Raw genomic sequence first — 26,661 nt, 5'->3', positions numbered from 1 at the left:
GACTGAGTACCTGGTGTGGTGCGTAAACATCGCCACTAGGGAGACAAAGGCGGCCGGGCGTGGTTGCTGGCCACCAACCCCCTCGTGTGCCGTTCCGGCCTTCATAGGTGCTCGCTAACAACACTTGCCCCAACAGTCTGGTAAGGCTATACGGGGAATATTTGTCTTTGTGTGTGGTGCATGTGCGTGTAGCAGTAGCACAGCGGTTAGAGCGCAGCACTATGAATCCGACGACCCGAGTTCAACACCAGTGACAATTATCCGAACCAGTCCTGAGCCTCACCGAGGTCGACTCAGCCTAAAATGAGTACCTGGTGCGGTGTATTAACATCGCCACCGTGGAGACAAAGGCGGTCAGGCGTGGTGCTGGTCATCCACCCCCCTAGTGTGCCGTGCCGACCTTAATAGGTGCTCGCGAACAGCACTTGCCCCAGCAGTCTGTTAAGGCTATACAAGGGGATCTTTGTCTTTTGTGTTTATGTGTTTGGTGTTGCGCACACACGGGCAAGGGCATCGCGTGGAGGCAGCCTGGAGTTGGGTGGGCGTGGATTCGTGCGAGCCGGGGGCAGGAAGACAGCCAATGCGTGCGCGCGCGCGTGGGTCGGCCGGGTGCTGAGTGGTCGTGAGACGCATCGCCAATGCGGTGTGGGGAGAGAAGAAGGGGCGCTGCACACACGGCTCTCGGAGCACAGGAGACGTGGCTGGAGCTGTCCTCTCCCCCGACGGTGCTGCCTTGGGCATTCACTCAATAGCAGGTGAGCGAGCGAGCGAGTGGGCGACGTGGATTTCTCCCGCACGTGTCCAACACGCACGTGTCCAACACGTACGCACGCACAGATACACCTGCGTGCGCACACACAAACACAGACAGGCGACAATGTCAATTTATGTTTTTCTCTTTTGAGACTCTGGTATTAATTTGACCTTTTTTTTCTTTCAAATAGGATGATCCCAATTGGGAAACTGCGGTAATTTTTTTTATTTTAAAACGTCGCGTATGCGTGTTGGTTATGCGTAAAAAGTATATTCGCCTTTATGCTGTGATGTGTTAAAGAAAACCTCGTTCAGCCCTGCCTGCAAAGAGCGCATTTCTGTTAAATCGTGGCATTTTATTTGCACACATTATAAGCACATGCCACTTTAAAAAAGATGGATATACATCAAACGACAGCATGCACACCCACGATAGCACAAACGTCACAGGATATAGACAGATGGGTTTTACGCTGTCGTTTGAAATATCATTGTGCCTGTGTGTGTGTGTGCACGTTGGGATCGCAGTGCACTGTTAAACGCTCCTCCAAATATTTTTTTGCGACCGGCAGAATCGGGCTCGGGCACTGAGCCACCGATGTATGCTGAACACGCGGCGCACGCTCGTAAATTGAACCATGGCAGCACAGGACCCGCACACGAGTAGCGTGACTTGTTTTGTGTGATGATTGCTAAGTCAGCCCGTTGTGGGAGGACAGCGAGCATTGGCGTTAATAAGAGCATCGTTCACAGGCACAAACAATGCCACGTTTGTGGTTGTCTGGGCGCAGATTGCGGCACGGGTGTGCGCAGTATGTTTGGACACACGCATGCATACACATGCGCACGCAGAGCAGTGGCGGATTGATTACTGCTACAATCTTAGTAACCCATGTTAAATCCTTGGCCATACATACCAGTTGCAATTGCCACCTGGCCTGGACCACCTCTAGGTCAACTCAGCCAGAAAAGCAGTGCCAGCTTCAGCGCTGCAGTATTAACACTGGGGAAATGCTCGGGCAAGCCAATGTTTGCATGGCCCCACACCTCACCATGTGCTGCTGGGTATGCCTGAATAGGCGCTCACTAACCGTGCATTCAACAAGCAGCAATTTCATCTCCAAGGGGCGAATGATGACGAAGCATTCATCTCTATTGAATGCATTGGAGCCTGTGGAGGAAATTCCATGTTCTCCATGTCCCGAGAGAGGCCCATTTCACCATTGAATGACCACCAGTGACTTCCCACGAAGTGGTGGTAATTTGATGAATCACAAAATAAATGATGGGCCGAGTCAACCCAAGTCCATGATTTTTACCTCGCAAGTCAAAACATTCCAATTGCGAGCCCAGGTCGCTCTAAACACAACGCCGCCGGAGCAGATTATGCCCAGGTGGCTCTTGCTAATGAGGCACTTGAGTTATCATTTGTTAAAAGCAACAAACTTGAACTTGAAACTATAAATGGCACATTGTAGCATGCATGTATTGTTTTTATATATGTACTGCGCTATGAACCCGGCGATACGGGTTCGATTCCCACGGGTGACGATTATCTCAATCGGTATTGGGCCTCTCCTAGGTCGACTCAGCCTCAAATGAGTACTTGGTGCGATGTGTAAACATCGCCACGAGGGATACAAAGGCGGCTCGGCGTGGTGCTGGTCACCCAACCCTTCCTGTGCCATGCCGGCCTTCATAGATGCTCGCTAACAGCACTTGCTCCTGCAGCCTGTTAAGGCTACACGGGGTATCTTTATCTATATATGCGTGTGGGTGCGTCTGCATGAAGCATCGCCTTGGTGAATACATACTTGCGAGTTTTTATTTATGTATTTAACTGCTTGATCGGCATTAATGGGAGCCGGAGTGTAACCGTGCGTAAATCAGTGTCCGCGAATTCACACGTGAGCGCGCGCGCGCGCGATCACGCCTAACACCCCCGTTTCCCGCATTGCAGGCTGAGTTTTGCTGTAGGGAACGCACGCAACGGGCATCGCTGTGAGTGTAAATGACACTGGGGGCCGATGTGCCGGTTATAATGCATTACAGAGCGAATGTGTCTAAAATGGCCCAGGAGCTGGGATAAAATTATTGCAGATCTGCATCTGGAGAGGCCATGGGATGAGTTTCGGGTTTGCACGGACACGCGGATCAGAGTCGCAGAGGCAGAATTGCTTCTGGGTGGGGGGGGGGAGGCAGTGGTGTGTGCATGTGGTTGTGGACCCCATGGGATTTTAGTGCAGTTCATCACAGGCCGTTAGCACACAATGAGGTGTCGCCAGCAATCCCACTGCACCCAGGCCACGAGAACAAAACGGCGAAATAAAGGGGAAGATAAAACTGGTGTCTTCTGGGACAAAGACGCGTTCGGTGACCTTTAGTGCCGCCCCTTAGTTTTGTTTGAGGTTCCTATTTTGTTCCTTTTTTTACCCATCGCTGCCGCTCCGCTGAACTAGGATCCTTCTCCCGCCGACGTTGGGATGCATTTCCACAACTCCTCCTCCACCACCCCCTCCTCCCTGGTCGCCTCTGCCCGAGTCCTCTTTCGTTCTTTGGCTCTCCACTTTTGAGGTGCCGCTCGTCGTCGGGAGACAAGAGACGGCCAGCTTGCTCACACTTTGAGGATTGTTCACTCTCGCCACTTAACTACAACAAAGGGAGTCTTGGTCCCAGACTCCCCCACCCGCCTCTGCGCACCATGTACAGTGCTTGCAGCAAGCTCATCGTTGCTGCTCAAGGACTCGGAGCAAACACGGATATTTGCTCAGAGCTGGGGGCATCGCTGCCACTGCCCTCTTGGCATCTGGAATGGCGCGGTGGGAGGTGTGGATTTGCGAGTAAAGATTGTTTCGCCTGAGTCCAAGGGTTATTGATTTGAAATGTGGCCCCAGCCAATGAGGTGTGTGTATGCACGTTGAAGTTTTTTCGCTCATTACGTAGCAAACCCTGATAATGTGGAATTTCCACCGCAGGCTCAGGGCTGTTATGTGCGCTGTCCCATTGTTCATATTTGTATTAAGGCATTTGATTAATTCATTAGTTTGATATTTACTTGTTCAGCTACGTGCATTACATTATAACTTTTAATCGTCTATCTTCAGGGATGCAACGATTATCTATTTGTAAGATCAGGAGGCTAATTGTTTTTAAGTTCGTTCAGTTCCCACGTCTTTTTGTGACATTTCAATTGAGTGGAATATTTTCTCGATATGGCTACATTAGCAGGCAAGGAAACCCCCAATTTAGTTTGTATTTTACAGAATTGTCATAACATTTAGGCGTAATTTTGTTCCTTTTTTGTTTAAATAAATCAGTGCTCGTCTGGACTAGTATTTTAATGTCTCGTATCACAAGATATCTAATTCATGGCATTTATGCCACGAACAAAACTGTCTGCTCTTGCTGTTTGTTCTGCGTTTATGCAAAAGTCAGCGAAAATGATTGTGCATTTTGCCGAGTTTACGGTTTCTTTGTATAGGACAGATAAGGTTGTGGTTTAGTTACTCCTGTGCAAAAATACAACTTAGGAAGGTACGAACCAAAGATAAGCATCTCTTGGAGACAAATAGCCAGGCTGTGTGTTGGGCTGTTCACCATGAATTCAATTTTTGTTAATGCACAAAAGCATTTGAAATCACGACAAATGGCAGTGATAACTAAATGTCTTCACAGTGACACCACTATAGTTTGCTTGAAGCTTCCTTCTAATGCTTTTTTCTCATTAATGAAGCTTAACATTTAGCCGTGTGACATACATACTCGGTGGTGGGTACAGACATATTAGTTAAGTGCTCTTTGTGTTTCTGCAATTGAGTCTCCCGTTGGACTGGATTTTAAATCCAATTGCAGTCGCCCACTCGCAGTTGTTCAGGGCACACACGAAGTGAACAGGAATAGGTGGTCTGGGTGAGCGGGCTGGAGGGCACAGCGTCCTGCCTCTTTCACAACTATAAAGATAAACTAAATCAAAACTAATCTTTTTAAAATGTTACCAGGTATAGCTGTTTTTCAGTAGCGGCGTGACCACAAATGACAGCTCAACGAAGTGGCTCATCACGTGGACATTTATTGCAGCCAAAGACTCGAAACGCACGTTTCTAAATGCGGAGGGAAATACTGGGGGAATCCCGAGAAAAATCCACACGACCACTGGGCGAACATGCACACTCCAAATATACAACAGGCGTCAGGGTTGGGATCGAACCTGCGGTGTATCAGGCGAGGGAGATAACAACTCACCACCACGAGCTGGTTAACGGTAAACTTAATGTGGAGCTGGTTAACGGTAAACTTAATCTGGAGTTGGTTAACGGTACATTTACTGTGGAGCTGGTTAACGGTAAACTTAATGTGGAGCTGGTTAACGGTAAACTTAATGTGGAGCTGGTTAACGGTACACTGACTGTGATTTGTTCAGCCACCACAACCCCAGTGCCGATAGTGTCTGTCTCTGCGATTTATATTCTTTCGCCTGGAACCAGTCTCCTTGAGGATTTTATTGCTGTTTGTTTTGATAATGGTCGTAAATTGGGAAACGTTTTATTTTTACTTCGGTTTTTATTTTACCTACTCACGTGTGAAACCGAACCCTGATCATTGATAACCTTGCACTAAAACTACAGTTATTGGGGGCAATTGTAACAAAAGAAGGTTTGAAACTGTTAGACCATCGTAAGCAGGGCGGGGTGTGTGGAGGGCCGCGTGAGATGTCGCTCATTACCTAAAGACTAAGCTCGCTTTGGTGAGATTCTAGGTTTGAGTCCTGGGCTCCGACTGAGGAGATTAAATCAGGCGTTCTAGTGTAGCAAGCTTTTGGGATTGACGGACATAATGCCTTGTTGTTGAGCATAATGGGTAAACGCAAATATATGCAGAACTGATGAAAAATAAGAATAGGTTTTACCCTTTATTGCAATAAAGCATGTGTGGTTTATACAGACTTGATGCCTTGCAAAAGCTATCGATTTTGTGTTTGAGCATCTTAACGCCTGTTTTATTGCCAGAGATGGTAGCACCACTTTTGTTTTTCAGAATGTTTGATACTGGCAAATAGGTCCCATAGATCTATGCAGAATTGTCTTATGTCCCTCTAAATCTCATCACGCTGGGTGGGGGACCGCCTCTTTCCAAGACCGCTCCCCAGTGTGATGATATGCTTTGATGATTGTATAAAATTACTGGAATGGCCTCCTCTCTACCTCATGGCTTGCAGTAGCGCGAATCAATAAATGATTTGCTCATCAACACAATTTGGTTGGTGAATTCACATCAGCATGCCACCACAGCAGTCAATGTAATACACCATAATATACTGTGCACATAAGTGGACCAGTGGTTCACGTGCATTGAGCCAGAGCTACCGAGATCATGGCTTCCAAATCTAGGCTCCTACCATGGGCATACTCGGTTCTCAAGAGCAGTGAATTCATGCTCTTAGATGTGTTGCCAATGGCTGCACAAAACAAGTGTCGTATTAACATCGATATGTCACTTAAATCGGTGTATTCTGGCACTGTAACAAACCGTTTGGTTTCACTGATGTGCAATGGACACTCTTCGCAGGCTGTATAAAAGGTGTTGCCTAAAGAGGCCTTTGAAGTGACTTCATAAGTAAATCCGTGATGTCACCTTCCTGGCCTCTGATGCGAGATGGTGTGCTGATCGGCGCGTGAGCTCCAAAGGGACATTTCTCCGACTCGCGGCACGATACCGAGCGCACGAGCGGTACGCGATTGAAAAACAAAAAAAAACCCGTCACGTACAGCCCACGGTGGATATCGCACCCTCGTGCGAGTGAGTTCTTGACCCGCTTTGCCCTCGAGTCTTTTCTGACGCGTCCCTGAACTCGTAACGTGCGCCTGCGAGAGCCGCCTTCACGACTGTCGTTTTTTTTGTTGTTAAACCCCGAGAGTGAGGCGTGACCCCCGCCGTCTGCCCGTCCACCGTGCCTCGCTGCAGAGCCTCCTCGCGTATTGCGTCGCAGCCCCGCCGCTGATCGGCTTCTCTCCCCGCTAAGCGCTTGTACGACGGCACACGTTGAGCCTTGAGCTCGGCACGGCTTTGAAGCTGCCCGTGCAAATGGAAACCACTGGTGGTTTCGGGGGGTATAGACGTGCGTGTGTGTCTGTGTGTGTACCTGGTGCGGTGTGTAAACATCGCCACTGGGGAGACAAATGCGGTCGGGCGTGGTGCTGGCCATCCACCCCCTCGTTCGTGTACCGTTCCGGCCTTCATCGGTGCTCGCTAACAGCACTTGCCCCTACAGTCTGTTAAGGCTATACGGGGGATCTTTGTCTTGTCTGTGTGAAAGGCTGACCTGGACTTAAATGAGTACCTGGTGCAATGAACATCGGTGGGAGCGAGTGGCTTGTGTTTGGTTCGCACGTCGTCCTAACGTCCCAGTTTACTAGGTTTGAGTTCCAACCACGGGCAATGTCAGTTGGCAAATTGTATCTGATGTGACCTGTGCCTCCAAGTGGTCCACTCGGCCTTAAAATGAGTACCTGGTGCAGTATGCAATCTTCAGCTTAGAAGAGACAAAGGTGGCCTGGCACAATGTTGGCCATACCACCTACATATGTCCTGTTTCAGTACATCAGTAGGTGGTATGAAAGAAGAAGATAGATGCTGGCCCAATGCGCTAGCTCCAATGGTATATGACACTAAATAAGCAGGCTATATGTGTGTGTGTGTGCGTGCGTGCAAAGTGTGTTTTATTTGTATATTTCTTCTCATCCCCACAAGCTGCTGCAGGTGTGTGTTGCTTCGTTTCAGAACTACATGAAGCAGGCAGCGTGGAGTTGTTAAGGGGCCGACGAGAGGCTTTGAAGTGGCCGCTGTGTTAGAGGACCACGATCGCATTCACAGGGAAGAGAAAGAGGGGAGAGAGAGAGAGAGAGGAAGGAGGGAGATGGTGATTGGTGGAGGAGAGAGCGTGGGTGCGCGAAATGCAAGCTGAACGCTTCAAGCTGAACGCTAATGTGTTTGTGCTGGAATAATGAAGGCATTAAATTGTACGTGCCCCAAAATTAACAAATCCTGCCAGGTGGCACTGTAGCAGACACAGACTTTATAATCTGGAAAAAGGGTCCGAGGATTCGGTAGTATTTTCCTGGAAGGATAAATGATGCTCGTTAAATGGAAATATTCAATGAAGGTTGGCCAGGTGGTACAGTGGGATAGAGCGTTGTTCGCAATCCGAAGGATGTGAGTTGAAATCCTGGTCATGGGTCGATTCAGCCCATTGTTTCTGCTGGGGTCAATGAAATAAGTTGCACTCTGTAGGAAAATATTGGCGGCTGTTTGATAGAGAAACCGGATCCTAACATGCGAATGTGGAATTCTCACCACTACTCAGAATCATCAGCAGCAGTGTTGGTCCAATGCTCCACTCTCATTTAAGGAGGAAGACACTTTTTGACTTTGACATTATGTATAATCTGCCAGTAGGGATGTATGTCTCACCAAAAATACATGGTTATCTGTCCTTTTTTCAGAAATTCACGTCTCGCCCGAAGGTAATATGTCGTTACAACCTAAATCTCGGACACTATAATTGTTGATATAGGATGCAAGCCTGCACGTTGCTGAAACCTATACACAATGCCACCATAATATAATAATGATTTCAACTTGTAATGCACCGCACATCATTCACTCACTCTCCTGGAGTGAGAACGACTCAGATCCGCGAGAAACCACAGACACAGCCAGGTGATGAGCTGGCACCAACACTTGCAAAGCTCTCTGGTTCTCTATGTAATAAGATGTTTTCAACACTTGGTTGTGCACCCCCGATTAGCACGGTTGGCTATGTACTGGATCAAAGACGTTCAACATACAGTACATACGAGGAGTATTTATAGATACGGGAGGAAACCAGAGCACCCAGAAAAAAATGCACGCATGCGAGGGGGAAACACTCTATCCCATACAGACGGAACAGAGTCCACATTTGCTCTACCACTTTTTGGCAAGCCAGGCAGGCAACTCGACGCCAGATGAAAAGGGAGTTTCACAAAATGTACGTGATCCACCACCCCTCGCTGCCTCCACCGTGCTGGATTAGAGGCGTGCATAGCCACGACCGCCCATCACATTCGTTCGTTTCCCACGAAGTAGCAACACTTGTCTTGCGATGTTTGTGCATAACAGCAGTCGTCATTAATCAACCTTGGCAAATTGCATATGAATCACAATTAGCACAACACATTGCAGAAACATCTTATGCCGATGTATAGTGTTATGAGATTGTGAGCTGTGAATATCAAAGATGTGCAACACTCATTTTGGAGGTTGTTGTGCCACGCTGTACAAGGTGTGTGTGTTAATTCAGCAGTGTCGTCAATGTACATTTAGTTTATGGGACAATGCAGCCTTGTTTTAAGGTTGGGTCATATGCAGGACTATATATCAGTTTTTTTTTTGTAATCAGGAGTCCGGGGGCATTGTTTGGTGGTAATAATCGATTCCATGTTTGGTAATGGTGATGGTGGTGGTAGCTGAGAATATATTGATTTGTGGCCCTTTGTAAATCCACTGCTGGATGACGCCTCACTGTGTTGAGTAAGTCATGGAGGTTGTTTGACCACGATTCAGCACACGTTTATTGTGGGTTGAAGAATGGGTACGCCTAGGACTGATACCGAGAACACTTGCCACTGGTATTAGCCTTAGCCAGGAATCGAACTCGTGTCACTCAGCTCATAGCACAGTACCCAAACCCTGGAAGAGACTGAGCTTCCCGTATTTCACCGCACTGTGGGTGGTGTCACTATTTTTCCGGCTGAACTATGATATTAAGGTCTCGATTAATTGCCTTGAAGAAAAATTACGTGGCCTTATAACAATGGCGTGAAGATTTGACTAATGCGTCTTGATGTATTGAACAACATATATGGAATATCTATGATATTTAAAATGCACAATAACCTAGAGCACTGTATTAAATAATATATTTATATGTGTAAATGTGTATTCAAATATGTTTTATTTTTAATAATTACTGAATGCCTTTAATAATTACTGAATGCCTTGGTTTGTGTAAAATAACTATCCCTACCTTAATACAATTGGCTTTGTCTCCCTTACAAAGAAAATATTTCAATGGTCTTTTATTTCGTTACATCTCTGGCATTGATTTCATAAAAAAAATATGCTAATGGTTTAATAGAAATAGAGAATGAATTTGTCTCGGAATTTAATATGTGGAGAGTGCTTATGACGGCAGTGTTGTAAGGGAAAACACACAAAGACAAAGATCCCCCGTATAGCCTTAACAGACTGTAGGGGCAAGTGCTGTTAGCGAGAACCTAATAAAGGCCGGCACGGCACAAGAGGATGTGGTTGGCCAACACCACGCCCGGCCGCCTTTGTCTCCCTAGCGGCGATGTTTACACATCGCACCGGGTACTCATTTTGAGACTGAGTCGACCTAGGGGAGGTCCAGGACCGGTTCAGATAATTGTCACTGGTGTTGGCCATGAGCGGGAATCGAACTCGGTTGGCCAGGTTCGTAGCGCAACGCGCTAACCGCCACACTACCACTTCCCCAAACACACATGCACACAAGCACATGCACACGCTACTTTAAAAGCCAATACGTTCCAGACGGCCGCAGAAGATGCACTTCTACAGCCATCTGGAATGCTCTTCCTTCCTATATTAGAAATCAATTGCAGCTATGTACTTTTAAATGTAGATTGAAAATTAAATAATTTTGAACTGCTTTTTGTGTTTAGTTTATTGTCCTTCCCCCACACCTCTGATTAGCGTGGTTGGCTATGTACGGTGCGAAATAAGTCCAATATACATACATACAAATGCTGTTAGCAAGCACTAATTAAGGTCAGTATGGCAATTGAGTATTTAGTGTGGCCAGCACGGCACCCTTCCCCATTGGTTTCCTGAACGTTGATGTCGCACAACTTAAGATACAAATGTCAGGTTAAGTTAACCTAGGGGAGGCCCAAGTCAGGTTCTGTTACAAGGTGCCTATTATATTGTTCAAGGTCACGATTCGAACCCAGGCAACCAGCATTTCACAATGTGATAAAAAAAGAAAAACCACAGCATGATTCTGCACACACAAACAAAGACCACTTATTCACCAATGTTCAAGGACGTAACCACTGTGCTTGTGCCAGGATAGGTGGACTTTGGGACAGCATTGAGTGGTAGAGGCTTGTCAGTAGAAGGTCTCAAAACAAACCCAGGTGTTATTGGTTAACAGACTGCGGTGACTGACAGATCCACCACACCAGAGATGAATTTCTAATTCCAACATTTAGAATTTTTAAAGAAAATGTAGAATATTTTTCAGACATTTGGATCATTTACGTGATGTTGCGTACAGTATTGATGTCTTCGGGATTACAGAAATATACGTCACTCGACATAATGTGACGACATATTTTTGCAGGAAAATCGCAAAGTCGCACCTTATTCATGGCGTCAACTTCCCTGTCCCAAATAACCGGAAACCAATCTTCTTTTTAATCTTCCGAAATGTCATATTAAGAAATTATAGGTATTTTTCAGAGTCATAAAAAAAATCAGGAGCATATCCCTACAACAACAAAATTAACAGCCTCCATTTGCCACCATGTGGTGGTGACATCACAACAGCATTCGTGCCAGGCTAGATCCACTTTAAGGCCATCAATTGAAGTGTGGAAGGCTAACTGGTGACAGGAGGTCACGGAACAGACCCAGGTGTTGTGAGTTGACTGACTGAGATGACTGGCAGATGGACCACCACCTGTGCCCCCTACTGCGCCAACTTGCTGCATTTTTGCCGCCCGGTGCTCCACTCGTTGTTGTAAATGTTGCTCCTCTGCCCTCCGTTGTTGTTGGAGGGCGACTGTGTCCAACTGCCCAGTAGTGTCCTTCACGAGCCTCCTCCATAGAGGCCAATCTTGACATCGGTGGTACCAGTCTTCGGCAAATCCACTCAGCTCCGCATCCTCCAGTACCGCGTCAATCCATCTCTTCACCAACCCGTGCCGCGCCCGTTTAGCCCACACTATCCAGCCAAACATAAGCTGCTTGGGCATGTGGTGGCTGGGCATGCGGGGGTACATGATCCAGCCAACACAACCTTGACTACCGGAGGAGCTCACTGATGGGAATGTGTCCAGATCTTTACATATATACAGATGCACGCTCATGGGAGCGGGTGCTGTGAGGGCTGGGCTGACCAGGCGCGCGGACGATGAGCTGACTTGTCTCCACGATGCCTTTCCGCTGTGCACAAGGGGACCTCTGGGCAATCTCCTCACGTCAGCACTGGGGCTGCCCCCTAGTCAGCTACTGCCAGTCAAAGGTGCAGGCAGTGTAAAGAGAAGAGAGCGACGGTGGGGTGGGGGGATAGAGACACGTTCAGGCAAGGAAGAGATAGATGACAGAGATAGATTGACTCAGGTGGCTTTAGCATGGTAGATGAGAGTAATGGGAGTAAGTGGTGGGTGCTGGTTAAAGGGACAAAGAAGGAATGGATTGTGGGAGCTGCTAATTTGCATTGAAACAAAGGATGGCTTAGTAAATCTCCAGAGTCCGTGTCTCTGTACACTTGTTAGACTATGGTAGCAAAGCACTTAGATATATATCTAACACACACCCGTGTACATACGGGTGTGTGTTTGTTGTGGGGAATGATGGTCCAGTGGTTCGCTCATTGCACTATGATTCTGGCAAACATCTGAGTTTGAATCCCAGCCGTGGCTAACATCGGTAGTGAGGGATATATGAACCGAACAGATCTTGAGCCTCCCTTACATTCAACTCCACCTTAAAATGAGTGCCGAGTGCTTTATGTAAAACATCAGAACTGGGGGGACATTGTGCTGGTTATGCCATCCAGAATCCAGAATCGAACGTTTTCAGAATGGAGGAATCCGACGAGCTATGAAGCTCTTTTCACAGATGTCCAGTAAAGCAGAGGAGCTGGAGACAGAGCCGGGCCAAATGTGCCTCTTTTTTCCATTTACCAGCAAGTTACTCGCTTGGGATTACCCATAGTAACACTCTCCCCTCTTGCAGAACCACTGCAGACTACGTCAATGAAACAAAGCACATTTACGATCGCATTGCACTGCAAGGATGGCACAAATAACAAATGTACAAATAAATGTGATCTGCAGTCGTTCTGGAAAATGATAACACACTGCCGAAAAAAATCCCAATACAATCATCAAGCTTGTAACAAAACGTGTCTATACAATGTGGACAAATGAAGCATCTAAATCAGACCGAATTTCAAGCCACCACACAAAGAGGGAGGCACTTGGTGATGTTGGTGGGCTGGGGAAATATATAATGACTAATCCAGCCCAACATGGTGCATGTTTTGCCACTAAGGCTTTCAACGAATTATTTCCAGATAGAACAATGGAGCGAGGCGCAGAAAGCACAATGCACATCAGTCATCGTTTTGTTTATATTTTCGCCAGCGTGTTTGTATAGTTGCGCATGGGTAATCGTCACATGCATTTATTTGGAAGGCTACGCAGACAGCTTGCCTACAGAAGCAATATAATAATTCATAGTGAAGCTGGCTGCCAGAGGCAAGAACATCCGGTGGCCCCATATGTATGAAACGATGGGCACATGCCCTTGCTGTGGTATTGGCCAAGATTAACAGCAGTGTTGTGATTTTTCAGATGCTGTATAGTCAAAATTGAATGTTATCCTGCTCAAATTATATTTTTATGGTTCTATTCTCTGTTGGTGGCCCTTTAATTTAAATTGTTGTTTGGTTGGTTAGATTTTCAATTAACAGGTGAACACTCATTTGATATGTAACAAACTGATCATCACGGGTTCACGTACTTACGCTTATTTTTCAGAGATATAAACAAAGACAATTATCCCCTGTAGAAACTTTAACAGAGAATTTGCCCTGGTGCTGTTAGCGTGCTGCCACTGGACATGCTGGAAAGACTACAAATGTATGTGTAGTGGAACTATTCTTATATGATGTGGAGACATGGGCTCACAGATAATAATATTTATGGATAACCATGATTCTTCATAAATATTCCAGGGCATGTCCTCTTTATGTAGATATAAGCGCCCCCCCCCCACCCCTTGCCTGAGATTTGCGGATAACAGAAATCCCATGCAACTGGATAATGTGCGGCGTTATGAAGGCACCACTGTCATTATGACTCTGTTGCACCATTGCACATGTCCGTATGTGCCACCCTGTGGGTACTTAATAAGCATGCTGCTCGCACACGCGCCTTATTGAGTCAAACCGGTCTTGTGCATCCACGTGTGTAATTTAATGCTGCAGCAGAATGTAAGCAAATCTCTTTCTTTCTGGGTAGAATGTGTTTTTGAGATTGCATATGCTGCCCTGATAAGATACGGTGCTTGTATTCCCAAACTTAAAACGTTTTTGGGAGGTAGGGTGTGTGTGCACTTGTGGCTTGCTCTACCTATTTATTATAATCCTGGCTGCCATTGTTTGTTACCATATTGCAGGTTTTTGGCTTTAGTACAACATTTGAATGAATAATTCACGAGCAAATTGTACCCGTTTGAACAATTTGAGGAATGCAATGTTTAAAACAAATTACAGTTGAGAATGTATTCCCGAATGCCAGAACTTTTCTAGGGTTATATAGCGCCAGATGGAAAAGAGCCACATCGGGAGATATATGTTTATAGACAGATTAGTGGATATTTAACCAACAATGTGAGGCGATATGGGACACATTTTCCCAGATATAATTACGTGAGCGTGTTTCACGATCGCAAATAGAATGTGGCAATTTTTGAAACGGGGGAACATTGTTGGCAGGTACCCTACGTTTTTGCAAGTGTTGTTCAAATACAGCAGCCTCCACTGTCCTCTTCCGTCACCTGGCCACGCTCCTATTCTCGATCATCCCTGTAGCCACCAGTCCATTCGCGCTGCAGGCTGACTCCCCTATCATTACCTCCCGTGGCCACTAGTCCATTCGTGCTGCAGGCGGACTCCCCTATCATTACCTCCCGTGGCCACTAGTCCATTCGTGCTGCAGGCTGACTCCCCTCTCATTACCTCCCGTGGCCACTAGTCCACTCACACTGGAGGATGACTCTACTGTCATTACACAAGTACAAAAAACTCATCCAATTCAAACACGTTCTAGGTTTTTTTTTAATACTCCGATATGTGTATAAAGTTTCATAGTATTGTATAACTCTTAGTTATATATAACTTTATTACAACACTCAGATGGTGGAGGAACAAGAGGCCATGAAGCAAACATTTTTGATAAACTATTAATAAAACTCCATAATAGAGGTTTTTTGGGTTAGATCGCGTAAATATATAAATGTGTTGATAAAACCCGCCACCACCCGACACAGCCAACTAGTAAGGGATGTCACATAAACAGAACATGCAAATTCGTCACTATTGCAGCACTAGTGTAGTATATAGTGTAGTGTATAGTAGTGTACTGTATCGTGTAGTGTATAGTGTAGTGTACTAGTACAGCACACCGGTGTCTTGGAGAGCCAAGCCACAACATTTACAAACTAAGTACGACGTTTCGCCAGTTATTACAACTAGCTTCATCAGGCGACAGCCAGATTTGTGGAGAAGTCTTCACTCTTGCACAATGTGGGGGGGGGGGGATTACTGAGGCAACGTACATTATGCATGTGTATTATGCCAGCCCTTTGAACTTGTCCTTCCTGTCTATTGTGTTTTATTAAAATAGACATACCAACGGTAATCGCTATTGAAGTACGCTGCCCTTTGTAGGCGTTCATTTAAATAATGCATTATTTGATTATTCGCTTCCACGCAGCACTAAGACGGTAGCTATCCGAACAGTTAACGTTATTTAGTTTTCTTTCAATTTCGATAGATTATCTAATTAGTCTTGGCCAGTAGTAGCTAGTTTTGCACAAAACTTCAACATTATCAAAATCAATTGAGTGTCCTTGTTGGCACGCGTGTTCTGCTACTGCTGACAGTTGCATTTGGGATTTTTTTTATATTTCTCTGATGTTCTTTTAGTCTCGTGCTGATCATTCGTCCTGTTTGCCCAACATAACATTTACCACACGTGCAGTTAATCCTGTACACACCTTCTGTTGATAGCTTCGGTAATACATCTTTTGTACCAGATATAAAATTCTGTATTTTATGTACCATGACAAATCTGACTCGGATGTTTTGTTTTTCCAAACATCTGGCTAGTTTATCAGTTACTCCCGCAATGTATGGTATTTTTATCGTTTTAATTACTTGGGCAGTTTCAATGCCCTTGTTATTTGATTTGGTTTTGGTATTCAATGCCATGTTGATTTGTGCATCATTGTAACCGTTCAGTTGCAGCGCTTCTTTAACATGTTGAATTTCACTTCTCAGACTGTCACCATCTGACACTTTCTTAGTTCGATGAATGGGTGTCTTTATAAGAGAAGATTTCTGTGCGGGGTGTACTCAGTTTGTAAATGTTGTGGCCTGGCTCTACAACACACTGGTGTCAAATTATGAATCGGTGGCCCACTTGTTCATTGTGAATGTATCGTATCTTATTCTATTTAGTTATAAAAAATGAGTTATTCATGTGCTTGCATTGTAGTGTATGTAGCATATACACTGTGTGAGATAGGTAGTGTGGCAAATGATCACGTACGTGGTTAACCACTGGCTTGTTTCCTTCTTTATTTGTCAAGCACGTCAAATGGAGAATATTGAATGTCTTTTTATGAAAGGCTATGATTGCTATCGTTCTAATTTTTTCGGAGGCACAACGTTATCATCATCTATTATTTTATATACCATGCCTCTCGTGCAGTACACAATATTACCCTACGTAAGTCTGTTTTTAATGTAATATTGGAGCCATACTTCAAAGGTTTTGAAAACCTGGGGGGAAGAGGACAAAATGTGACCAGCGATCACCCACAAGTTGAAATATATGCCTGCTAACTTCATACTTGTGTAGTGACATATAAATGGGTCACTACAGCACTTAGAGCCATCTACTGACAGAGAGAGGAATTGCGTATATAGTAGCCCTCTGCCAACAGAGTACACGATCTCATGGAGGAGGTCTCTAGGGGAGCATGGTTCTGGGGGCTGGCAGAGTAGGGGGCATTTGAGGACGTAGTAGCTCGATTGGCTGGCAAGGGCACGTAATAGGACAAGGTAAGGATGTGGGTCAAAGGTGACAGAAGGGACACGTGGTGTATGGCCCAGAATCTTCTGGGAAGTTCCAGAAGGGGACGTGGCCGAGGGCGGAGCCAGGCCACGCTGGGGGGCATAAAAGGGAGGTCCCGGGGTCCCATCGGGGCTGTCTGGTGGAATGGAACCCGCTGTGCTACGTCTTTTCCTCGGTCTCCGGTCTTCGTGCTTGGCATCATGGGTCAGGCAGTATGCCGACTGACCTGACCCGTTTATATAGTTACCCCGTGGTGGTTACCAGTTATGTAGTTACCTCGTTGTGGTCGTAGAATAAACATGTTGCCTCCTGAATTTGTGTGTCTCTCAAGCGAACCCACTACACTTGTGCCAAAGAGAGACAGTCTCGGCTTTGATATGTTTAGATTTTAATGCCCCCCCCCCCCCCAAAAAAAATGCGAAGAAACCAAATAACATTTATTCATACAGTTTTACGCCACATTTATAACGCCAGGTCTGGTAGTTAATGAGCGTTGTCAAAATATTGACATTTCTATTCACATGGAAAACTATGGTTTCATTTTGTGGATAGTCAGTTGCCATGAGACTGTAGAACATCCGTGGTAGGTTCGATCACAACTTTGCATATTTGTGAGATTTTATATTTCACCAAAATGGGCAAATGTCTTTCATATATGATGTAAATTTAATTAGATTTTTTTGTATTTGTTGTTCCTGTGAAGATATGAAAGGCATCCAGAATTATAGGTGCAATTAATGTCACGTTGAGAAAAGCCGATTTTTTGAGATTTCATCTCGGAATGCCTCTGTTGTTTCCATGAAGCCGACGCAAATTTTAGCCTTTGAAAATTAATGCAGCGGTGACACAGTGTTAATGCATTGCACCGTGATCATAGACACCTGATTTAAATTCCTATCCAGGGCTGGCATCGGTGGCGAGCGATATCTGCACCAGTCTTGGGTCCCCACCCTTCCCCAACCTATACTGACCAGCGCAGTGAAGTATGGTTAAACAGCCCCCTTAACTGACACGGGGCACGGGGAAGCTTTAATCAAGCAGCAGATATACAAAGGACTATCCATTACTTATGAATTTATATATATGGACACAAATCCTAATTAACCGATTGTTGTGATGATATTTGCTGAATATTGATACGATTCCACAGACATGAATGCAGCTAAACGCCGGGGGGGGGGGGGTTATCAGCAATTAGGAGTAGTAGACCACCCATAACACATTCAACGACATCTTCAGTTCAATTCACGTAATGCTTAATGGGAAACGATTGTTCGGTGCAACACTGAGCTTTGAAAACCGGCACACAATGGTTCACTCTTCTGATGTGAATGATGCCACAGGGCCCTCAATGTCTACTGCTGCAGCAGATGGTGATTTTGCTAATCCCCCCAAGGATGTTATCAGCTGGTTGTATAGGAATCGAACTGTTGATGCTATGCAAACTGTTTTAGCTTTGATCACGCTGACCACTGGACTATTCATTCAGTTTAAGGTTTATCAATTATTGCCTAATTTTAGACTAAATTGGAACGTGGCAATTTCCCTGGGTAGAAACAAATATTGGAATCAATCCGTCATTTCATAAATCAATGGGTCTTTGCTTGGTGGCTGAAACCGAGCAGGTGAAAGTCCTTTAGTACAAATTATCTCCTGTCACAGTGAACTGGGGCAACATATAAATGAGTCAAATTTCACCTAAAATTCAAGTGCTGAGACATAAAGGATCGAATGTGAATGACATATACCTGTTTATGTATTGCAAAGTTTTCACGGTTAAAAAATGAGTACATTTGCAAGACACATATAAATAAACATATTGAACAGCTGCACATTGTAATTGAAAAAATATAGTTGCAATATATTTTAACAATCCAATACAATATGTTATTATTGGCAGATCACAATTATGTGTTTTGATGAGAATTTAATCTCAAGCGAGTTTCAATTGTGAACGTCCAAAACACAATTGCAATTGCATGTTCTTAGAAACCAATAATGCCACTTAAAACAGGCTCCAACAGTAAAACTAATACATAATATCAAGCAAATTTGCCAAGGAAAAGACACCATATATAATTAAATAAATCGCACGCAAAAATGTACTAGAATTATAAAATGCAATTTACAATCAATGCCATTCGTGACTCAATCCGTGACATTAAATTTGATGGAGGCCACGGAGATAATAAGCGAAGCGCAATGGCAAACCAGCAACAGAGTCATCTTATTGGAACTCTGTTGACCATGGGGAGGTAAATCACCTGGACCACTGCGACAAAACCCCAAGTGAGGGTGATGCCGCGAATGTTTTAAGCCAAGGACTCTCAAATCAAAACTTGCTTGGGCTTAATCCTACTCACGCGGCTTATGCGGGAAGCCCACATCATCCGTGCGCAGTGTTCTGTTTGGTAACTTAAGTATTCCTCCCCCATTCAGAGCCGTGCGGGTTTTTGCGCATGGCAGTGGGGCAGTAAGGCACCACCACTGTGCTCACAGCAGCAGCAGCAGCAATAACAACAACAATGTTCTGAACTCGATTGGCCTGCCCGTTCGTCCTTTAAACTGTTCATCCATTAACGGGCAGTACTCAGCCACCGATGCAAAACAAACACATTTACCGAGGCATTGCGACAAAAATTGCATGTGGGCGCAATTGGGGAGCTAAGCCGCGAGCTGTAATCCGGCGATGATTTCTACAGCGGCACCGGTAATGGCTTGCCCGATGAACTCTGTAAAAATGGGGCTGTGAACACTGTGAAAGTACGATTGCAAAGGTTGCTTTGAGACGCTCTCCAGAGTAATTTTGTAACTCTGTGCTCTATACTGGAAGTGTACACACACCCAACACACATAAGCAATGCAAACACATCCACAAGTTAAATATATTCCGTCTAAACCTAATAGAGATTTAATCTCGGGATGCCTTTGTTGTTTCCATGAAGCCGACGCAAATTTTAGCCGTTGAAAATGAATTCAGCGGTGACACAGTGATAATGCATTGCGCCAAGATCCTCGACACCTGATTTAAATTCCTATCCATGGCTGGCATCGGTGGCGAGCGATATCTGAACCGGTCTTGGGTCCCCACCCTTCCCCAACCTATACTGACCAGCGCAGTGAAGTATGGTCAAATAGCCCCCTTGACTGACACGAGGCACGGGGGAGGCTTTAATCAAGCAGCGAATATACAAAGGACTATCCATTACTTATTAATGTATATATATGGGGCAATATCTTGTTGGTTCAACACAGCATAAGGTGGGTGGTGTGGCCAGGAGAGATCACAACTCTCTGCCAATGTCTCATCAACACGAATGTCGGCGCAAGCTACTCAGCGTCGACTTCATCTCGGGATACTGGGGTTGTTGAGGTACTAACCACGACACGACATTAACGCATCCACAGTTGGAGTCGACGCACACTCACGTGCATTGCATGAGCGTTATATTTCACATTTTACGTGGATAACTGCATAGAAAATAAAGATTCCGTTTCCACACGGTGACTTTGAAACAGCACACACTGATGGCATGGTGCCAAAATGTGCAGACGTGTCAAGCTGCATGTGTCTTGACATCCGTCACATCGTGCTCGTCAACGAATCGACCCCAAGTTAGGACACACTGTGTGAAAACACACGAGTGTACAAGTGTCCTGGAACATGCTCTAGCACATGGACAGACACATTCGCATGCAGATACATGCAGAGAAAAGCACAAATACAAAGACAAATATCCCCGTATAGCCTCAACAGACATTTGGGGCAAGTGCTGTTAGCAAGAACCTATGAAGCCCGACACGGCACACGAGGAGGTGAGAGGCCAGCACTACGACCGGCCGCCTTTGTCTCCAGAGTGGTAATGTTTACACACCGCACCAGGTACTAATTTGAGGCTGAGTTGACCTAGGGGAGACCCAGGACCAGTTGAGATTATCGTTACTGATGTTGGCCGTGAGCGGGAATCTAACTTTGGCCGCCGGGTTCGTAGCGCAGCACGCTAAGCGATACACGCCCTACCCATGTCCATACTTACACACACGCATATACACGTTGCACATGCACAGACACTTTATTTGCCTGCTTTGGCTTGTGCCATCAGAATGTGATATTTCCATCACTGACTCAGGTCGGCCAATGAAAATGCGTACCACCCCATTGCGCATGTAAGCACGAAAACACGTTGACTTTGGACCATGGTATCAGGAGAAAATAACAGCAAGTCTACCTATTATGGTCGGCACGGCACACACTCATATCGAAAGAAGCAATGTCGCACACCATTGCGGCCACAGCCCTGCTGTTTTTTGCACACTCTATGCCCATTGAGGACTCATTCAACCATACGAAGGTAAACTCCAGGTACAGATAACAGATTGCTCTGATTTTAAACCCCACAATAATCAAGGTCAGTGTGTGGTCTGTCCACAACCAAACCATTGTGCTCTGAAAGACACACAGAAAGGCAGATTAACCCTTTTAGCCGAGATAAGCTGTTGGAGCTGTTTCACTAAGTGGGAACCGATTAAGGTTAAGGCTACTGCAATGCCACTCAATATTTAGCCAGTATCAAACCTGACTGCCAGGTGTTTGCATTGATACACATTTAGGCTGAGTTAACCGAAAGGAAGGAGTCCTAGGTTTGGTTAAGATGCAAATAGCCACTGAAGTTGTATACGGTCGGGAATCAAACCTGATGCACTTGTATCGTATACAACTACATTGTGTAATCACATGCACGCACACAGTGATGTTAGTACGTATGAAGGCTGCCACAGGATGGAAAGTGGTGGTTTGGCTCGCACCAGGCCTGGTCGCATATTCCTTCCCCGTGCTGAAGTTCATGCATCATAAGGCACTGATTTATGGTTGGGGAATGCACAACTCAGATTCATATGCAGTGCGCATTTCCAGTGGTCTTGTGTTGTTGTTTTTTGTGTTGGGACTCATACCCTGGTAAACCCAGACGGTAGAAATGAGCGCATCATTGCTCCCCACAACATATATACGTCACACCAACGGAAAGGCGCACACTCCGCACACGGGGCACTCGCATGCGCGCCAGCCGATTGGTTTCATCTTTCTGAGTATCGTTTTTTTTGCATGCGCAATGGCGAGGCGTGACGTGCTGGCCTCTGCCATACCTCGACAGAAATCACCGTGCCTTTGTGCGGGCAGACGCCGAGACGGCAGACTTACAAAAAAAAGGGTGGCTTGCAGCGAAGGAAATAAATCCTCCCAGCAAAAACAGTGTACGGCTCAACGATCGGCAGAGGATCACATGATGTCTTTCTTCATAACAGAAAAAAAGTAGTTGTGCAAACATCCTGCTTGTAAGTAGAGGTATGATTGTTGATTGTTCTGTGCGTGGTCTGGACTATGTGTGCATTTGAGTGATGTTGGTGTTGGGGGTGCTAGTGGCTGGTATTGTTTGAGCTGCCACTATTTTAGTTTTTTTAGGTACGCAGTTAAGCAGTTGGTTGTTGTCATTGAGGTATTTGCGACTTGTCTATGCTACAAGGGTGCTTTATCGAACAAAACGACGAGACGGCTCAAGCTCTGATTTTATTTTAGTTTTGTTTCATTGGAGTCAAGGTGTCTTGCTGCTTTTAATAGCAATGAGCGGTGTTCATTCTTCATTGCTGACCCTGAACTAGTGGCATAAATGCCAAATGACAGTGGTCGGGGCCAGTCTTTCAAAATGATCCCCACTGATGATTTCCCAGTCCTGAAAGCATGATGAACGCCACCAGAAATTTGCATTCGTGAATACGGAAGTAGTGAATAGGGAAATAGTGAATAAGGCATGTAAGCACAGCTTCACTCAGCTGGATATATATTTCTGTTCAATTATTGCATGTGGCAATATGTTCGGGAGCTAAATGCCAGCGTCAAGGTCTGCTCGCCACGACAAGGCTTCAGAAGAGAGATTGCGTAATTTTACCATTCCTCCATTGAAGGAGTGCAGACGACAGTAGTTTACGAAATTTAATGGGTGCAAAATAATGTTAATGATTGGGAAATCATTATTAATAGGAAGCACCAAAATGGGCCAATAATTCCACAATCCCCTACCGTCCTGGTAAATGTCTCTGAGTGTAATGGGACGTGCGCAGTAATGGACAATAAATGGGTGTCAGGTGCAGCCTTGTGCAGGGGTATGAATATATTGAAGTAATTTGATGCGACCTCATTAGAAGCTGCAGGAAGGCGAGATGGTCCATGTGTCACGCGCGGATCCTTTTTAGACATGCCAGAGTCGTGGCGTGATTCGGATAACTCAACGCGTGTCCTGGGTGGCCAGGTGTCTCAGAGGATTATAGAGGCCATGTTAGGACACTTCACTGGCTTGCACCTGTGAGATCCAGGGTTAAAATCTGGGTTTGGTTTCAGCCAGCTGTGATTAAACGTTGTTATTATTATTTGACATGATTCGGTTGTGGGTGGGGCAGAGGTGACATTGTGGTTAGCCCACTGCGCTACGGATCTGGTTATCTGAGTTTATTTCTCAGCCAAGACCAACATCAGTGACGAGTGATATGAGAACTGGTCGTAACCCCCTCTTCCCCATACACCAGTCCATATGGATCACTGTGGTGAAGTTTGGTCAAATAAATCCCATGTCCTACCCTTGAGGAGGTCATTATTTGCACGGCATATAAAGGGATACCACCGAGTGTGGATAATAGGCCTATTGAGATAACTTAATGGGCATCTTTGTGATATCCTCTGGTGCCATTCAATATGGCCCTTTATTCATGCACCAAAGCCTCACTGAGCCTCGATACTTTATCAGGAGGGTTTTGCATATGGATATTCGCCTGTTTCCATTGATGAGTTTTTAGCTTATGGGCGGAAGCTAGACTAACCAGGGAAACCTCATGCATATGAACTGATCACACTCCAAATCTCCCTACATAAGGAATCAATAATCCATTTCCTGGGTTCTTCACAGCCCAGCTGCTTTTGCAAGCTCACAGAGCTGCATGATCCTAAACTATTTAAACTATTTTTCATTTTACCAGGTAAGTCCCGCTTTTTCAGAAGCAACCTGGCCACAAATGATAGCTCAATGGAGTGGCTTATCACGTGGAAATGTAAAGCAGCCAAATATTCTAAATTCATGTTTCTAAATGTGGGGGGGTTCGGTGCGGAAGACCGGGAGAAAAATCCACGCAGCCACAGGGAAAATATGCAAACTCCAAATATACAGGCGTTAATGGTCAGGATCGAACCCACGACCTCCTGGAAACCAGACGAGGTAGTTGACATCTTGTCACCAACCTTTGCCTGCAAAGTGCTAGATCATAGGCGTGCGCTACCATCCCCTGCACGTTGCGTTATTCCCAGCCGCATCTTCCTTCTATGTTCGTGTCGAGGTTGGCGTTAGGAGTAGCACGGTGAATATCTGAAATACGGTAAATGGTAGGATTGGCCAAGTGGTCAGTCCCTCCAGAAAAACGCGATTATGCGATCGCAAGATTTCACGCAAAATCAGCCAAAGTCCGCATATTTATGCGGGGGGCGCGTTTTTTCAAATACGCCGCACTTTCGCCGCATAAATTGCAGATTTCCGCGCGCAAAATATGCGGGCTTGCATGATTTCATAATCCCCGCATTTTCGTTGCAAAAAGTCACATATATCTTAGCAGAAAGTTGAAAAATGTTGCGTTTACTTCACACAAGCGCAGCCATTTCCCCTATTGCCATGGGAACGTTATGAAGTGACGTCACTCATTACGCGACATCATTGAAAAGCTGCAAACCCCGCGATGCCAATGAAACCATGATGAAGCCCGCAAATCTTTCTCATTTGCCAACAAACATAAGCGCAAAAGACCGCGCAAAGCAGTTTCCCAGTGTGTTACATGACAGTGGGGGCAAATTATTTAGCATAGCTACCTCTGTAAAACAGGAAGCACACATTTTATTTTTTTATATTTTATTTATTCATTTTTACAGAAGTTGTAGCATATTCATTTTGTAAAGCTACAGAACTTGTTCGACTCAATGTTTTGTAAGTTTGAGCCATCTGTTTGTTAAGGTCTGAAATAAAACAAGATGAGAACTTAAATATTCCCAGCACTTTCTGTGATGTAGTATGCTTGCTTATCATAGGAAGTAATAAGAAATAACTCTATACATTAAAGTAGTAGCCTAGTGAATAGGGTGTTGGGGGAATCACTTTTTTTTCTCTTTTTCATCAAACCGCAGTTTTTGCAAGTTCCCGCAATTTTTGCAAGTTCCCGCAATTTTTGCAAGTTCCCGCAATTTAATCGCATAAAATTGCATAAATATCCCGCATATTCCATCGCATTTTTTAAGAAAACGTGCCGCATAATCAACGATTTTTGCCCGCAACAATCACCAAAAAACTCCGCGTTTTTCTGGAGGGACTGGATATTAGTGGCTCACTAGGGCCCTTAACTGGGAAAATAAAATGTTTATCCTCTTAGGTTTTTTCGGTAAAGTCACGTAGGTAAAAAAATAAAAATTAAATAATACAAATAATATAAATAATAATAGTTTATCGTTTAGTTTGTTTATCGTTTAGTTTGCACGTGTGTGTGTGGCGTTGACGACTTGGGGGTTATTGGATCTCTAAACAAAAACAACATTCGTCATCTAACAATTAACGCAAGACACCGATTCTGTTCAACAATTGCTGCACTCATTTTTGTCTCGTCTCTGCTTGTGTCCACGTGGGCTCTGTAACTCTGCGATTAGCACCGTTGGCTACGTACGGTGCGAAAGAAGTTCAACACGCACACGGTTGCATCTGCGTTTGAACTGTGGGTGGGTTGGGTTGGTGGATGTACATGCGTGGGCAGGCGAGTGTGTGTTTTGGTGTTTTTAGAACACTTGCCTTAAGGTGCACCTAGCCTGGCACAAGCGCCGTGGTTAACGTCTCACGCCAACTTAGTCGTGAAAGCCGGCGGCTGTTGTTGTTTCTAGGCACTGGTTGTTGAGCTGTCATTGAAACGCTCTACAAAGACACAGATCCCCCGTGTAGCCTTTACAGACTTTGGGGCAAGTGCTGTAAGTGAGCACCTGCGAAGGCCGGCGCTGTGGCACACGAGTGCGTGATGGCCAGTACCATGCCCGACCGCCTTTGTCTCCCTCTTGGCGGTGTGGCCATTACGGTATAAGGCCATCAATAATTCACCTGCACAGCTAATCGGCTTAAATGTGTTGTGAGACTCATCAAAGCTTTGCAGGACAAATTAATTGTATTATAATTGTTATTAGAAATAGATTTTAAGTGGGTGTTTTATTTTTGTTAAACATGTTACTTAAGTCGTCTTTAAAACACCACGATGTGAATACCATCGATTTGCATATGAAGAATGCAGTTCAGCAGACTTTTGACAATCCACTGTAAGATGAAAGCCTTCCTTTTGCCGTGTTGGTTATCAGGGTTGTTTCAAGTTCAAGTTCATTCATTTGGTATAGTCCTGTGAGCCATTCGGCTATTGAATCGGGTGCAACCGCAACAAACAAAAAAACAAAAACATGAACAAGAAAACATCTTAAAGTGACTATGTGACTATGTGCAAACAGAAAATCCAAGAAAAGACAGCAAAATATCGCATAAAAAGCACTGTACACCAACCATACTTCTTCACCACGCTGGTCAGCGTGGGTTGGCGAGGAACAGTGCTTGGGGTGTCACTCACCACTGATGTTGGCCATGGCTGGGAATTGAAGCCGGATCTCCGACTTTGTCGTGCATTG

At 45.2% G+C, this 26,661-nt stretch overlaps 1 protein-coding gene across 1 annotated transcript in view; it reads left to right on the top strand.

Moving 5' to 3' along the window:
• Positions 1–647: 647 nt before the first annotated feature.
• Positions 648–26,661, top strand: part of LOC144721228 (neuronal cell adhesion molecule-like) — a 267,471-nt gene continuing 241,457 nt past the window's right edge. The window contains exon 1 of the mRNA XM_078598675.1: positions 648–755. The gene's annotated coding sequence lies outside the window, so the exon portion shown is untranslated. The remainder of the gene's footprint in view (positions 756–26,661) is intronic.

Source organism: Lampetra planeri, chromosome 11 (genome assembly GCF_965212315.1).
Source record: "Lampetra planeri chromosome 11, kcLamPlan1.2.h2, whole genome shotgun sequence".
NCBI classification, from domain to species: Eukaryota; Metazoa; Chordata; class Hyperoartia; order Petromyzontiformes; family Petromyzontidae; genus Lampetra; species Lampetra planeri.
Note: the sequence above shows the minus strand (reverse complement) of the source record. Positions and strands in the feature narration are given on the sequence as shown.